The following is a 13,327-nucleotide window of genomic DNA, read 5'->3' on the forward strand; positions in this document are numbered from 1 at the left end:
GCCCGGCGGAGCGGACGGGCCGGAAGAGACCCTCGGCGCCGCGCTGCGGTGCTCGGTGTCGGCGGGAGCTGCGCTGCCTTCTCTCCGGCCCCTTACCTGGCCTCAGGTGCGCCGCACGTTTTCTGCCTAGCGTCCTTGTGATAGGCGACCCGGAGAGGTGGGTTCCTATGGAGAATGAGAAAACAGACCTCCAACTCAGGGCAGAAGGAAGTGGTGGTTAATTGTTGGAGGTTGAAACTCTGTGTGGTGGGGAGCGACAAGGAGGGAGCTGTCAGCACGACTGGAGGTCCCAGAGAATTCAAGATGGGGTGATTAGGGGATAGACCTTGACAAATTAGTAAAATGGTAGTCTCAAGAGGAGAATGTTCTTCTAGGCTAAGAAATAGCATATGCAGCAAGAAACCCCATAAAAAAAACCAATTCAAGATGCAGGGCAACAACAAAAACATCAGAAGGAACACTATAAGTATAAAACGGGCAAAGACAGTCCTGGAGTTGGGAGGGGGAAATCCAGTGTGTGTGTGTGTGTATATATATATATATATATATATATACACACACACATATATGTGTATATATATACATATGTGTGTAAATATATATACATATGTGTATATATATAATATATATATAATATATATGATGGAACTTCTAAGGTATTTATGAATTCTTTCTTTGTATTATATGCATGTCTCATCCCTCACTAGAAACCTTGATCACTCAACGTGTGTTACCCAGACATGCAGCATTGGCATAACTTGGAAGCTTGTTAGAAACGCAGAATCTGAGTCCCATGCCCATGATGTTCAGAATCAGAATCTGCATTTTAAGATTACATTAAAGTGCCAGAAGCATTGCTTTAAGAGCTGGCAGGCAGCAGATCCAGGTTTGATTCCTTTTCATATTCTGCAGGCACCTTGGACAGAGTAAGCTTTTAATAAACATTTGCGGAGTCAATACTGCTATACTACATTTCTAACAGCCTTAGGGTTAAACACAGCTGTGATGGGGGACCCGTCTCACAGACCAACCTTTCTGAATGTGCAGCTTTGTTTGTTGAAAAGTTTGTTTTTATATTATGAAGTTGAAAATCCACTAAAGTCCAACAAATCCACTGCTCCTCCATTCTTTGCTCTGCCCCTTAAACACTCATTCTCTGTCTCTTAACCAAAAATAGTTTGCAGAAAAAAGGTACAATTATACTGCAACCTCTTGCTCACCCCTTCAAAAACTTTAGTGCTGGGTACCTCCTTTTTGGTTATTCCTATCTTTCTCCCTCCACTCGCCGCCCCCCAGTTCCATGGGACTCTGAAACAAGACACTTCACGGAATAATACATTAAACCTTGGTTTGTGTACATCTCAGTTTTCTGACCCCAGGGTGGTTTCTCCATGCCAAATAATACGTCCTTGGTATGTATTTCCTTGCAATAGTTGAATCAGCTTAGTCAATGGAAAACTTAATTAAAGAGAGATACTGTTTTTGTAAAGCTAAATGGAAATGACTTTTAGATCATCTGCTTTGGGAAACTATCCATGACACTATTCTGTTCTAATAGCATTTTTAAGACACTCAACAGTCGATAAAGTCAACTTTGAATATTGCATGTTTTAGACACAGAACAAAAGTAATTTGATGCTGTAGGCAGAATTAAGTCTTCTCCTTATTCCCAAATTCCTTTTATTTTGTTTTTTAGACTCAGGAATTAGTAGGTAAAAAAACAAGATCCTTTTAACCAATGCCAATGTAAGTGCTCCCTTGAGTTTTATTGCTGTCACACCAATGCTCTGTATTTCCTTCAAGAGGAAAGGAAAAGACAGTAATAGGCAAAGTAATTGGTGGGGGTTCTCCTGATATTACTGTACATAGGATGTCATTGCCACTGATCTCCTCAGATCAACCATTCTGTCTGGTAAACAGGAAAACAGCAAAAAGTGTGGGAGGCCTCACATGCAAGCTTTCATGCACACTGCTAAAGGTGTCAGACTTCCTCTGAGAGGTGGGAATGCAGGAAGAGTGTATTGATTTTACAGAACTGGATGACAGGTTAGATTCGGCATCTGGAGGCTAATAATCCCATCTCCACTCACCAGGTCCATCTCCCATTTATGATCAAGGATGGGTATGACATCTGATCTTGATGTTTTCTATTGCAAAAAATAATCTGATCTTTTTTATAGTTAATCATATACTTATCATGCAGCCTAGTAATCCCACTCTTAGGTATTTATCCAAGTGCAATAAAAACAGGTTGACATAAAAACCTGTACACAAATGTTTATTTGTAGGAAACATATTTGGCTTTATTCACATTCATCCCCAAATGGAGAAAACATGAATGTCTTTCACCTACTGAATCAATAATCAAAATACGATATAGCCATAAATGGAATACTACTCAGAAAAAAAAAAGACTAACTCTTGATACACACAACAATATGAACGAATCTCAAATGCATTATGGGAGGTAATGCCAAGCCCATTTTGCCATTCTGGAAAGAGTAAGACTATAGGATCAGAAAACAGATTAGCAATAGCCAGAAGTTGGGGGTTGGGGAAATGGTTAACTACTACAGAGGAGCATGAAGGCATTTTGCGGAGGGGAGATATGGAACAATTCTGTATCTAGATTGTAGTGGTGTTATCAAAACTCACTGAACTATACACTAAAAAGGGTGAGTTTTGCTGTATAAAAATTATACATAAATTTAAAAAAGTACTATGAATAAAATTAGCTGTAGCAAGAGGAAAGATATAAGTTTATATACAAAGAGACTACTCAGCTATTGGGTAAACTAATTATTTTGAAAACAAACACTAAAAATTTTATTTTATTCTCAATTTTTTATAGTTTTTATATAGGGTAGAGAAGTGGTAGAGAAGGTCATACATATTGCCCATCCAAAGGAAGAAAGACCGAATTCAAAGCTATAGAATTTTCCCCCAATGCTATCATAATTCTGCCTTTCAAGTTCCAAAGGATTTACATATAAATTATATCATGTGATCCTCAAAACTGTACTGTGAGGGTAGGCAGACCAGATGACCAGTCATATTCCATTTTATAAATGAGGCTCACGCTAAATATTTACCCAGTATTTCTGGAAATGATATATACAGTCCATTAAGTTCAACAAACCTTGATTCAGCCTATGCTAAGCAGCCATTGCGCTAGAGGAGCACACACTCTTGAAATCTCTATAGAAACCACTGTGACTCCAAATGGGTGTGATGTATCGTGACAGCTATGACCTAACACTCACAGAAGATGTCCTTTTCCAAAATTATAGACTTACATTATTGGAAGAATTAGTATCTCAATTAGCATCTTAATTAAACTGCACTGATTGAGTACCTAGTATGAATACATCATCACCACATAAGTATTGATTTGGTGCAAGTAGACTGCCCACTGTAAATTGTTCGACTTAGGGCAAGTGTCTTTATCTTTCTAGTTGTAAATTTTCTCATCTGTAAAATGAGAGGATTATGCATGTGGTCACTAAATCCTGGGTTAGGGTTGGAGACATCAGTATGAATTCATGTTTAGCTTAAGATAGGTAAAGATGGATAAATATATTAATAGAAATACTTATAAATATGTGTTTACTCGTAGGTTAGTAGACACATGTATTTCCAAGCTTTGTCCTCTGAGGGACCTAGAAGCAATGACAACCAGGAGCAATAAGTACACCCAGTTCTTGGTTTCTAATACCATTCTCTAATAAAGGGAACCAGGGCTCCTGGGAGAAATGGCTGATTCTAGGACTGGGACAGGAAATATAATGAGTCTGGAGCACCTTATAGTGCCAGGAAGTAAAGAAATACTTAAAAAATAGTGAAAAAGTGACCAACTAAAAGAGGTCCCAATGGCTTTAGCTGGAATAATTTGAACAATAAAATAAATAATTCAGAATTGGATTATAACTCAAATTATAAAATATATACCCATGAGTCCATACTGATATAAATGATAAAATAAACAAATAAATGGGAGATCATTCTCATACTGAAGAATTCCAAAAATGTATATAGATACTTTGCTGTCAAGGAGATGGAACATAATCATTCACCCCTTAAGTGTGAGCTGAGTATAGTTACTTCCTTTCAAAGCATACAGTATGGAAAGGGGGAAAAAGAATAACTCTACAGTGGAGAAACTTGACAAACTCTACCTCCGCCAGGTGATCAAGGCTAACATCATTAGTAATAAGTCATTAATAGCACATACCCTTAATATAATATAATAAGAATAGCACTTTATCTCTGTGTCCTTCCTCCCCCAAACCTAGAGCTCCAGCCTAATAATGAGAAAAAATATCAGACAATCACAAACTAAGGGATATTCTACAAAATACTTAACCAGTACTCCTCAGAACTGCCAAGGTCATCATAAACAAGGAAAGTCTGAGAAACTATCACAGTCTAGAGGAGACTAGTGATTAAAGATAGTGTGGGATCCTCAGTGGGATCCTATGACAGAAAAAGAGCATTAGGTTTAAATTGAATAAGTGAAAATAAAATATGGAACTTAGTTTTTTAAGAAGTGCCAAAGTCCTGAGAGACAAAAAAAGACTGAAGAACTGACAAAAATTAGAGGAGACTAAATAGACATAACATGTAAATGCAATATGGGATCCTGAATTCGATCCTGGAATGCAAGAAGTAAATTAGTGGAAACAGTGGTGAAATTTGAATAAGGTCTGTGGTTTAGTTAATAGTATTGTATCAATATTCATTTCTTTGTTTTGATAACTGTTATAATGTTATGTGAAATGTTATCTTCAGGGAGCCTGAGTAAAGGGCGTACAGGAACTGTACAGTTTTTTGCAACTTTTCTGAAAGACTGAAATCATTTCAAAATAAAAAAGTTAAAAAAATTACTAAAGTAAAACAATAAAAACACTAAAAATACATGAAGTCCAGTTCTATAGTCAGAAGACTCTTCTCATGAGAGAAATTTGCACTCAAGAAAATGGAGAAAAAAGACTCTGAAAAGAGCTTTAAATAAGTTTATTGAAAATCCTCAAGGAAGGCAAGATGCTAGTTTGAAAACATCCCAGCACCATACCAACTCCTCACCCCTGGCCACACAGTTTTCATAAATCAGAAGCTGTCAGTACTGGCAGATAGTGCAGAACAGTAAAGGCCTCAGGATCAGTTGGAGGCCAGACAGAGCACGTACAGTTCTACCTCTCCTTCTGGCTAACTCAATGTGTTCTCAAACTTCACTATGTATCAAAGTTACCTGGAGGGCCAAACATGCAGATAGCTGGGCCCAGTTTCTGATTCAGTCAATCTCGGGTGGGGCCTGAGCATTTCTGTTCAAGTGCCAGGTGCTGCTGCTGCTTCTGGTTCAAGGAACACAATTTGAGAAACACTGAGCTAAGCAAGTCAGAGTCAAGACCAGTATTGGAGATCCCTGATGAAAGGAATTATGCAGAAAGGAATTAGCTGATTCTTAGAACCATAAAAATGCTTCCCATATCTCAGAAATAAACAATCAAAACCAACCAGGATGTGGGGGAACAAATCTCTCATACAGAAGAATTCCAAATAATTTATGAAGATACCACCCTCTCAAGCAGGTAGAGCATGACTCCAGGCCTGTGACTACTTATCCGTAGAAAGGCCAGCTTGCAGGTTTGGCCATGGATTGTGTCTGGGAACTTAGATGTGAGAGGAGGTTCTTACCATCCTAAGCATAGGAGTGGCTCACTGTGTGTAAAGTCTGTACACACAATGCAGTTTATGTTGAAACCTGCCTTCCTTCTGGGAGTCTGAAATTTTGACATGTGCTAAGCAGAGTGTGCCTATGTGACTAGCCCCCAGTAAAAACCTTGGGCACCGAGTGGAGAGATGTGAAAATCTTCTGATTGCTCTATTTTCTTAGAGAAAAAAAGAAGCAAGGTGATTTGCTGACTGAGGAAACAGAACAACGTATTTGAGGTTTGCACAGATGGGAGGTATAAAATAATCAACTAGAAGAGTGGGACAGAGAATTAACTAGAAAAATGAAGTGTGATTGACAGGTAGCACTGAAGGCCCACTTATGTTTGGTGGTTATGAATTTAAGACAAGGCAAGTCACCATAGTGTTATTTTTCTCTTGCCATGTTTAGCTGTTTTGGTGCAGGCACATAACCAAAAGTGAAGTTTAGCCAAACAAGTACACAGGAGGGCAACAGAAGAGTTGAGACTGCATGGTAGGTAGTGTGTGATTATAACAACGGGCCATGGGTTTTAAACCAGGTGGGCTGGGCAGTGAAGACTGAGCAGGTTGATGAAAGGCGCAATGGAGTCAAAGAACTGCTGGAGCTGGAGTATCAGAGTGAATGAACTGAAAAGCTAAGAGATAGTTTTGGAGAAGGGGATGCTTGAAATTGATATTTTAGTGATGTTGCAATAATTAGTAATGACAATGCCTTAGATATGACCATGGGTGTAGGAAGATAAGGTGAAGCAGATCATAAAGTCATTGTAGTAAAAAGGCCACAGAATTGAAAGGCCAGGTGAAAGAGAGTGTTAGAGGTCTACTTTAACATTCATCCTCCCTTCCTCCTTAATAACAGAACATTGATTTGTATCTGGACACGTTGCCTCTCTGTATAAAGACACATTTCCTACCCTCCCTGGTAGCTGCTACATATATGTGATTAAGTTATTCCCATGAGATCTAAGTGCAAATGTTATATGGAACTTCTGTTAAATTTCCTTAAAAGAAAATGGGTGTGCTGTTTTCTTTTTACATTTTTCGTTCTTTCTGTGTAGAATGTCCATATAGTAGCTAGAGACCAGCAGCCACCTTGGACCATAAGGTAGAAGCCACATGCTGAGGATAGTGGAACAGAAAGAGGAGCTGGGGAGCTGTTACATCATCTCAGGGCTATTTACCTCCAGACTTTTTTATGTAAGACGAAAATAAACTTTAATCTTGTTTAAGCCATTGTTTGGGGTTTTTCTGTTATATGTAGCTGGACCTAATCCTAACTGATACATTAGATTGATGAAAGTATTACATAGATGTTAACATCAACTTCAGGAGTAGTTATGAATATATAGAGAGGCAGAGAGCTTGGTGCTAACATCTTCACTAAATGAAGAGGAGTAAGCAAGTCTGTAAATACCTTCAATTTAGAGAAATTATGAGTGCTTCAAAGGACCTGAGGAATTTGAGAAAGCAAAGAGAAACAGCAATGAGGATCAGGGCAACACGAGGATCAAGGAAGACATATACATCACCTTCTTTCTGTGTTAAGATCCTCACTTTTTAAGTCCCGTGTTTGAGGAAATTAATTATAGATGGAACATACTGCTTGTGTTTCAAGTCACAACCAAACATTAGAGGTAATATACTGACTGAGTCAATGACTCAGAATATTTTCTGGAAGAACATGCTTGTTCTCACAGACATTTCAAGATGTTAAGCACCTTTTGATCTTCTTAATCACTTTTTATAAAAGTAGTATTCACTATTTGATGTAATCCTTTAAAAATCATGTTTACTTTTCGTGTGGAATTTATTCATTCAATTAATTAATTCTTAATTTACTGAGGTCTTACTATGTTCTAGGCACTACATTAGGCACTAAGAACATACAGATTAATTACAAAGTATCTTCATCCAAGGAGTTCACTAGCTTAAGGAGGAAACAGGTGAGAGAACCAATTGTTATTATGTAGTGTCATAAGGATATTCATCAAATATAATTGAGGAATATACTAGGTATAATGAGAACACAAAGGAAGGTCACCTGTTTCATATTGGGGACCAGGAAGACATTCCTGGAAGAGATAACAGATGAACCAAATCTTGAGGATAGTATAGGTGGTAGCTAGGTGGGCAAGTAGAGAATTTAGAGGAGGCGACTACTGCACAAAAATGCGTGTAGAAGCATGGGCCCTCCCTCTCCAAGATGGCGTCCTTGCTGCAGTTGGAGAGAGAGAGGGTTCTCCGTCTAGTCCAGGGATAAAAGGTTCAGGCCCACTTTCGCAGCTCTATTTCTCCCACTATTGTAGCGAGTTGCAGTTGCTGGAATGTGTGTCTCACGAGGTGGACTCTCATTATTGTCCCAGTTGCTTAGAAGATACACCATCGCCTGAAGCCAAACTAAAAAAGAATAGATGTGCCAATGCTTTGACTGTCCTGGCTACATGTACACCCTCTCCACCTGGGCAATAAGTATCTCCACATAGCTTCCAGATGCCCCAGCCAAGACCACTGTGAAGAAACCTATTACCTGTTCCATGGATTTTGTAGCTAGATGTCTGTAGATATGGGCATAGCAGACAAATCTGTTGCTAGTAGTGGTTGACAAGAACCTGAAAATCCTCACATGCAACCAATGGACAAATTGATTGAATATTACCAGCAGCTTGCTCAGAAAGAGAAAGTTGAGCATGATTGCAAGAAACTGGCACGGTGTAGAAAGTACATGCTTCTGGCTTTTTGGGACAAATATGGTCTTGTGTCGTGGCCTGTTTGCAGGATGGAGGATGAACACAGAACACAAAACACAACGCAGAACACAAAGAAAAATGCGGACACACATACAGACAGTTGACTCGAGTAATAATACACGGGGTCAGTTTTATTTTTATACTCTAAAAAATTAAAGTTAGTTCCTTGTATGTAACCACCCAGGCATTGCAGCAATGGCCATAAATTCCAGAATACGTAGCCTTAGGGAAGAAGATATCCCCTGGCTCAAGGTTTCCAGGTGGTTGCTCTAGGTGCTAGGCATAGATCATGGACTGAGATTAGCAAGGATGGGCAAGGCAAGTCACAGGGGGCATTTCTCATCCCCAGCTTTTCTTAGGGTGATCCCCTAAGATCTTCGGCTGAACCCCAGTGGCTGTGCCTGGCTTAAGTGCCCCTCCCTTGAGGGGTCTTATCCGTCATTGACTAACCAGCCACCTTTGGGGTGTATGCAGCAATCACAGGAACAATGTGTTTATCGTGTGGCCTCCAGATCCCCAATGCTGTGGGGCGGGGTAGCTCTTGCTTACTTGCAACTCAGGTCCTTTGTTATGCCTCAAGGCAACAGGGGCCTTGTCCAGAACATATTACTTTTAAATGCTCTGGGAAGAGCATGTACATTACTAAATTTAATTCTTAACTAGGAAAATATATGTCAGTCCCCTACAGTCTTGGAATCAGGCTTCATGGACCATGAGCTGATACATCCATCAGTACCCTTGCCAGACTTTCCCTTAAAGAAGGAGAGGACCAGAAAGAGATAAAGATTGGGCCAGCTTAGGCTATAGTTGAAGTGGAACCTCTACCTGAAGACTATTATCCAAGACCAGTAAATTTAACAGAGGTGACCACCCTTCTGCAGCATCTCTTACAGCCTGATTTCCAACCAATCTGTGCTTCACAGCTCTATCCTTGCCACAAACATCTTCTGATCAAACTGTCCCTGCATTGCCACAAATGTGAACATAATTTGAACAAGCCAGAATTTAATCCAACATCTATCAAATTCAAAACCCAACTGGTTGCTGTCAATTGTATTCCAGAAGTGAGAATTCATGTCAATTTTCAACCTTTGCTACATAAAAGAGAGCCAGGTCCTCCTGACTCTTAAGAATCCAGTGGAGGATCTCACCCATGTGACTCTGTTGGAGTGTGAGGAGGGAGTCCCTAATAATATCAAGTGCACTGCTAAGCCTCACAAGGAGCTTATTTTCGCTGGCAAGGACTTAGCCCTAAAGTACAATGAGTTGCAGAACCCCAAGACTTTCAGGACAATCTTGACATTATAGCCTTCAGAAAGGCCAACAAAGTGTGTATTTTCATCAAAGTTACTCCACAACATGAGGGCACAATGACCGTGTGCTTCAAGATGAAGCATGATTTTAAACACCTGGCAGCCTCCATCTCCCCCATTGAAGATAGTGACCAGGGCACAGAAGTCATCTGGCTCAGTCACCATGTAGAACTCAGCGTGGGCCCACTTCTACCTCAAAAGATTACACTGGTGAGACAGGTGGATTGTTTGAGCTTAGGAGTTTGAGACCAACCTGAGCAAGAGCAAGACCCCATTTCTATTAAAAAAAATAGAAAGAGGCAAGGCGCGGTGGCTCATGCCTGTAATCCTAGCACTCTGGGAGGCCGAGGCGGGCGGATTGCTCAAGGTCAGGAGTACAAAACCAGCCTGAGCAAGACCCCGTCTCTACCATAAAAATAGAAATTAATTGGCCAACTAATATATATAATATAAAAATCGGCCGGGCATGGTGGCTCGTGCCTGTAGTCCCAGCTACTCGGGAGTCTGGGGCAGGAGGATCGCTTAAGCCCAGGAGATTGAGGTTGCTGTGAGCTAGGCTGACAGCACGGCACTCACTCTAGCCTATGCAAGAAAGCAAGACTCTGTCTCAAAAAAAAAAAAAAAATGGAAAGAAATTAGCTGGACAATTAAAATATGTATAGAAAAAATTAGCTGGGCATGGTGTCACATGCCTGTAGTCCCAGCTACTCCAGAAGCTGAGGCAGGATTGCTTGAGCCCAGGAGTTTGAGGTTGCTGTGAGCTAGGCTGATGCTGCAGCAATCTAGCCCAGGCAACAGAGTGAGACTCTGTCTCAAAATTAAAAAAAAGGTTCCACTGGCAGGCAGATCCCAAAGGACAGAGTTACCATAAACCTGAATGGGGAAACCACTGCATCATTAGGCCATGTTTATAACAATGTACCCACACACTACCGAATCCTATTCCTAGGAAAGTGGGAGCATAGGCCAGGCATTAGGAACACAGGGTAACTGCTATTCCTCTTGCTCTCACCTCTGGTGACCCCAGTAAGTCTGTGTCTTCCTCACTGAGCTCTGCATGGTGAATAACGACAGCATAGTTCCATCCCAGTAAAGGGGATGGCTCTTCCTTGGAGTGGCATTAGATTTACCACCTGAGAAGCTCTGACTATACTATCTCTCGATCTGATCTCACGAAGGATCACAATCTCACAGATGAAACTTAAAAATGATAACCCGAAGGTGGACCTGCTATTAATGATCCAGCATGGTCTCAATTTACCAACTGCTCCCTGCATTCTAATAAGTATAATATTACAGTCTAATACATGTCCCCTCACTTACCTTCATGGCTCCCATTCTGCCATAGATTGCCATTTGACAAAAAAGTACAGTGTCACGTTGTCTTTGGTTTTGTGATTGGAGAAACCTGTGAAATTCTTAAGACGCTCTCATTTGCCCCCTTCTAAGTGAATATGGGATATTGTGAATATTAGTTGCTCTTAAATTCTTTCCCAGTAAGGATGGAACTGTTTCTTTTGAGAAGAATTTGAGAAGCAAGTAATTAATTATATGTCACGTCAAGGGGATAGCAAATTCCATTCATTTAAATATCGCTACAACATCCAGGGATTATGCTGCCACAGGGGCAGTCTTTATATGTCTTACTTTCTACCCCTTCTCCTCTTTAACTCAAGTTGTTCTGAGTATCTGGGACCTAGAAAGAGCCCAGAGAAAACCTGAGTGGATACATTCACTTCTGGAATGTAGAAAACATTTTAAAATGCTAGATTTTTAGCATGATCTGAACTAATGTTCTTTCCATTGATTTGAAGGGGAAATTAACTGTTACAATCTCCTGAATCCAAAACTGGCTATTTTTTTTAAATTATTTCATTTTATTTTATTTTTATTTCGGCATATTATGGGGGTACAGATTTTAAAGTTTGAATAAATGCTCATTTCCCCCCCTCCCCCCAAAAGTCTGAGTCTCCATCATGACCATCCCCCAGATTGTGCACATCTCACTCATTATGTATGTATATACCCGCCCCCCTCCCCCCTCCCACCTGCCCAATACCCTATTACTGTAGCACCTATGTGTCCACTTAGGTGCTACTCAGTTAATACCAGTTTGCTGGAGAATATAGCTGGTGCTTATTTTTCCATTCTTGGGATACTTCACTTAGTAGTATGGGTTCCAGCTCTAACCAGAAAAATATAAGATGTGCTATATCACCATTGTTTCTTAGAGCTGAATAGTACTCCATGGTATACATATACCACATTTTATTAATCCATTCTTGGATTGATGGGCACTTGGGCTGTTTCCACAGCCTTGCAATTATGAATTGTGCTGCTATAAACATTTGAGTGCAGGTGTCTTTTTTGTAGAGTGTCATTGGATCATTTGGGTAAAACTGACTATTAAAAGAACTTTTCCCCTTTAAAAAAATGTGTATAGAAGCATAGGAAAACATGGCACTTTGGGAAATCCCAAGCAGGCAGTCTGGAGGATATTTATGTACTATATTACTATTAACTAAAGTAACAGGGCACAGACCCAGTATTAAGTAAAATTACCTTACTTATGAATGCACCTGTCACTAATAAACCATAAATTTTGCTAGTAGGGACTCCTGGCATAATGCATTCAGCTACAAGAAAGAATTAAATGATTTTAAGAAGTTGTGTCTTTTCACCTTATATCACCATTTCCCACCCTCTACAACTATAGTCTGTACTTTAGTCAGCAAAGGAAACAAAATTTCTATATTAAGTTACATTATGCTCTATTAGAACAACTTAATTTGTATAATAATCATGAAAAAGATAGCAATTTAAATGACTGGTACTACTAATATTCTTCCTCCTCTGAGAAAATTCCTTTAAACTCTATCTCTGAGTCAAATCCTGAACCCAAAACACCCTATATTTCTTCTGCTTATTCTTCTTATTATTAATTTTTAATTTTAGAATAGGTTTAGATATAAGAAAACTTGCAAAGATAGCACAGAGTCCCCGTATACCCCACACTCAATTTCCTTTATTGTTACTATTTTACATTACTGTGGCATATTTGTCACAGCTAATAAACCAATATTGATACATTATTGTTAACCAAAATGCATATTTTATTAATATTCCCTTAATTTTTATTTAAAGTCTCCCCCCCTCTTTTTTTTGTTCCAGGATCCCATCCAGGACACTATATTACATTTAGATGTCATGTCTTAAGCTCCTCTGTACTGTGACAATTTCTCAGACTTCCCTTGTTTTTTTTCTCATGGTTAGACTGGGTTTTGGTCATTGGGAGGAATACCACACAGGCAAAGTGACTTTCTTATCACATGATATCAAGAATACATACATCGTGAACATGACTTATGACTGTTGATGTTAATCTTGATCACATATATATAATCTAGTAGTGTTATCAGATTTCTCCACTGCAAAGTTATTTTTTCCCATTGCCCTATTATCTTCTTTGGAAGGAAGTCACTCTATGTAGCCCAGGATTAAGAAGTAGGGTATTATGCTCCATCTCCTTGAGGGCAGAGTACATAAAATATTTGG

General features: G+C 39.5%; 1 pseudogene; it reads left to right on the forward strand.

Annotated features, from left to right (window-relative positions):
- Positions 1–17: 17 nt before the first annotated feature.
- LOC105869808 (dynactin subunit 4-like) lies at positions 18–10,379 on the forward strand (annotated as a pseudogene).
- Positions 10,380–13,327: the final 2,948 nt, after the last annotated feature.

This window comes from Microcebus murinus, chromosome 2, assembly GCF_040939455.1.
Source record: "Microcebus murinus isolate Inina chromosome 2, M.murinus_Inina_mat1.0, whole genome shotgun sequence".
Classification (NCBI taxonomy): Eukaryota; Metazoa; Chordata; class Mammalia; order Primates; family Cheirogaleidae; genus Microcebus; species Microcebus murinus.